Source organism: Salvia miltiorrhiza, chromosome 2, assembly GCF_028751815.1.
Source record: "Salvia miltiorrhiza cultivar Shanhuang (shh) chromosome 2, IMPLAD_Smil_shh, whole genome shotgun sequence".
NCBI classification, from domain to species: domain Eukaryota; kingdom Viridiplantae; phylum Streptophyta; class Magnoliopsida; order Lamiales; family Lamiaceae; genus Salvia; species Salvia miltiorrhiza.
This window is the reverse complement of record NC_080388.1, coordinates 29,222,071-29,226,683: the sequence shown is the minus strand read 5'-3', so window position 1 is coordinate 29,226,683 and position 4,613 is coordinate 29,222,071. Positions and strand designations below refer to the sequence as shown.

At 38.5% G+C, this 4,613-nt stretch overlaps 1 pseudogene; it reads right to left on the bottom strand.

The window, feature by feature from the left end:
* Positions 1-877: 877 nt before the first annotated feature.
* LOC131008252 (allene oxide synthase 3-like) lies at positions 878-2,902 on the bottom strand (annotated as a pseudogene).
* Between the last annotated feature and the right edge of the window lie 1,711 nt (positions 2,903-4,613).

The following is a 4,613-nucleotide window of genomic DNA, read 5'->3' as shown; positions in this document are numbered from 1 at the left end:
GGCAATAAATTTTGTGAATATTATCAACTAAGTAGATGATCATATTAGTATTCAGTAGACACACATCATCGAATTCTTATAATACCCAGTGCACAAAAAACCAATTGAAAACATAAACAACAAATGCACATAAAAACCCTTTTGCAAAAGAGTTAAATATAAATTTGCACGAGTATATTCTGAATTAAGATATAAATCATCTTAATAATGTTAACAGCCATGTGAATACAAACGATATAACAACTGAATGATATAATATTAATCATATTTCAATGTCAACTCACTAATGTTATTGTTTTGTGATATTAGCAATTATCTGAATAACCTTTAGGAGGAATTGAAAGTAGGAAGTATACCAATTGAATAAAGATACAATTTATCATAACACCATCATTTCTTGGATTTTGCAGACGAAATACACACCAAAACAATTTTTCAAACAAAAACATTAATTCACAAAAACATAAATCATGTGAATAATGTTAACGGCAATCTGAATACACACGACATAACATCTGAATGATATAATATTAATCATATTTCAATGTCAACTCACTAATGTTATTGTTTTGAATGATATTAGTAATTCTAAAAAACATAAATCATATGAATAATGTTGGCATCCATGTGAATACATACGATATAACATCTGAATAATATCATATTAATAATATGGGAAAAAGTGCATATTGGCCCCCGAAGTAGTAGCCCCTATAGTGTATAACCCCTCTTACTCACTGCGTGTGCAACTAAACCCCCGAACTCAAAAAAATGTGCAATTAGGCCCCTCTGACCAAACGGCATTAACTACCGTTAGTCAACCTTTTTTGTAATTAAAATTTGGCCCCACATCCTCTTTAGCCTTGCCGTATTGAAACTAAACCGGCGGTTCAATCATCATCGTCTCCCACACCATAGATTTGACCAGACGCATTCTTTTGAGTTCCTCCAGAGTCACGCCGCTCTCCTCCTCTATGACTCTGCGGATCTCTCTGGCGAGGCGGCGGTGCAAGTCCTCCCCGCCCCCGGCGACGTACTTCAACAAGTCAGAAAGAGAATCTTCATCCCGCCGTAGGAGTTAAAGCCCATCACAAACATCATGTTGTGAGAGGCCTCATCCCTACTGAAACCTTTCTCCTCCGCCTCGTCGAGCAACTCCCCGGCCGCCTCACAGACCGTAGTGTGGACCTTCTCGTACCCCGATTCCATCAGAAAATAAGGTAGCGGAAACGTGTGGAATAGCAAATCCTCAGCGAAATTAGGGAGGAACTTCAACCCCAGCGTGATCAAAGGTGCTAGCTACAGAAATAGCCACGTGTCGAGGCCGGCATTGCCACCGGCGCCTGCGGCGGTGTTGTACGAGCTCTTGCCGGCGAATAAATGGAACAAGAGATTGAACGACATCCTGTCGCTGATCGGGTTGAATTCCGACTCCCCTTTCTTGGCGAGCTCGGCCTCGACATTAGAAAAGAGCTGCGAAACGGCGACGTAGAAGGTGGGGATCAATTCCTTGTGCATTCTGCCGAGAACGGATAGGAAGAATTCCTTGTGGCTTGTTATGTTATGGTTAATCAAATTGGACCTATATATAGAGAATCAGAGATGATTATGAGAGGCCAATGGAGATGGATTCGTGATTGAAAAAAAAGGTTGAGAATTGGATTTGGATTGATGAATTGAAAATGACCAAAGGGTATGGAAGACGATGAGGATTGAACTGTCAGTTCAGTTTCACCGATGTCGCTTCGCCGGAGGGTATTGCAGCTATTAGTTCGGGAGATGTAGAGAGTTTTTGAGCTTTTCGATTCTTATCGGTGGTAGCCTGAAGATGGGTGAACGGCTACGCGTTGCTAGTTCGTGGCCTAGTGGCCGATCGGCGATGAAATAAACCTGTGATGAGAGCCCACTTGAGCTCTTGTTCAAGTTTCAGGCGAGAGGGCAGGGAGCTTTTCTGGCGTCTCCCTTGCAATTCTACGGCCTCCTTGGCTGGTTATGCGAAGGTGGCGGCGTAGGAGGGTTGTGGCGGCGGCAGGGCGAGGCGGTGGCGCGACGAGGGCGGCGCGGCCGAGTTCGCGCGCTACTGCTGCGCTTGGTGGTTGTTGTTGCTTCTGTTCGGCTGCTGTTGCTGCTGCCATTCAGCTGCTGCGGTTGCGTCGTGGAGGAGCTACTGGTGGTGATGGTGGTGGAAGATGGCGGCGGCGGTGGAGTAGTCAAGAGAGAGAGAGAGCTGAGCGAGAGAGATGAGAGTTGAGCAAGACTAATGGTGGGCCTCATATTTTAATTAAAAAATTTAAGAAAAAGGTTGACTAACGGTAGTTAACGCCGTTTGGTCAGAGGGGCCTAATTGCACGATTTTTTTGAGTTCGGGGGTTTAGTTGCACACACAGTAAGTAAGAGGGGTTATACGCTATAGGGGCTACTATTTCGGGGGCCAATCTGCACATTTTCCCTAATAATATTTCAATGTCAACTCACTAATGTTATTGTTTTGAATGATATTAGCAATTATATGAATAACCTTTAGGGGGAATTGAAAGTAGGAAGTATACCAATTGAATAAAGATACTATTTATCATAACACCACCATCATTTTTTGGATTTAGCAGACCAAATACACACCAAAAAATTTGTCAAACAAAAACATTAATTCACAATCTATAAATGTACATTTCACTCGAATAATGTACCAAATTATGAACATACCTTCTTCAGTTGCTTTTATCCTTTTACTCCTCTTGTGTTTACCTCTGCTTTTACTTGAAGATGGTTGTGATGATGGCTCGCCAACATCTGCAATTCAATTTCAATGAGCCTTAAAATATAATAACTGTATAGAGTTGAAAAAAAATATAAATACATGAATTTAATCGTAACCTGCTATCTTCTTCCCCTTCTTAGTCATTGTCCCTACAAACAGTAAAATATAATTAATTTATTGTAACACCATACCCCATATTTCAAGCGAATATACTATGAAATTGATTGGGGAGGACCATATGCACATACAACAATACTTGAAAGTACCATCTAATACTGACAAAAGTTATTCTTTTTATAATTTTTCTACTCAATATAAACCTTGATTTGTCGATTTCAAAACCATTTCATAAATTATTGAGCGACCTTGCTCTGTCTATTTCTTAAGCTATTCAGAACCAAACAAGAACAAACAAAAATTAAAAACTTATATAACTACTCGGATGAATCGTAGATATATTGTATATTAATCGCCATTGTGATACCAAAAGAAGTTTCCGATTTGATAGGTGTTTCGCATGAATGTTCGAATAAACAGATGAACTAAATCAAAATAATTGAACCCTAACTACTTGCTGACCGCCGGCGAAAATAGAAGAATACCACTGCAAATGGAGTTCAAGCGCCGTCTGGTGGAGATGAAGCGCCGTCGCCTCTAGGATTCTCAGTGAACGATGGGTTGGTGGACGAAAGTAGGGGGAAGATGGGATAGTAAATATCCTAATTTACTGGAGTTAATTTAGGAATTGACAGTTTTCTGAATAGACAAAATGTCTAATATACCCCCATCATTTTTTTTATGAATTTTTTTTGTTTTTCAGTAAATTAGAAATGTAGATTAATTATTAATTAGTTTCAATCTGGACCATTAATATATTCAAATCATATGGTTAGGATTAATTCCTTATTCTTTATATATATATATATTGGGGAGGACTACGGTATAAACACTTCTTAACATATAAAATACGAACTAGCTAACTGACTCAACCTAAACACTACGCTAGATTGACTCGCAATAGGACGAGATCTATTGTAACGTGTAAGCTAACCCAAGTCGTCACTAAAGGAAAATCTTAAAGGACTTTTAATTATATCGCAAGAAAGCAGTAAACGTTTGATTTAAAAACTTGTAAAGTAAACATAGACGTGAATTAAACTTAACTTGAAATTAAACTAGAGAATTAACTAGGCATGCAAAGAACAAAAGCAAGAACGTAAGCAATAAGAAACTATAAAACCTAGGCGAACTTAAAGGGTTTAAACGAACTTAAGAATTTAAAAACTTGTAAATTAAAGCTTCTAATCTACTAGGCATTAAATTAAAGTGCAGAATTTAAAGGAAAGCTTAAACATAATGAAAACGCATAATTTAAATTGCATAATTTAAAGGAAAGCATAATTTAAACAAAGCAAGTAAAAGAAATTAAATAAACTTGATTAAAAAATACCGTAAAGGTTGCAAAGATGAAATTGCTGTCACTCAATCCCAATCTTCGAAACAAAACTAAAGTAAACTAAACTTGAAAATAACTAGAACAAAAAGTAACGAGAACTTGAAAAACTAAGAAAGCTTGTAAACCTAAACTTTGGCTGCCTAGCGGAAGAATGTCTCTCAAAAGACGGAACAAAGATTAGGGCGAAGATTGATTATTACAATGAATAATTAGACCCTATTTATAGACTTCATTCCAACCCTAATTACCATCTAAATCGCCTTGCAAAACTGGACTCTTTAGGATAAGCATCATGCAATTAAAGGCAAGTCCAAAGCAGCGTGCTCTGCAAGTAACCTTAGCTCTGGCGAGAATTTGCAGCTCTGGCGACGTAGGCGGCTCTGGTACATTAGCTCTGGA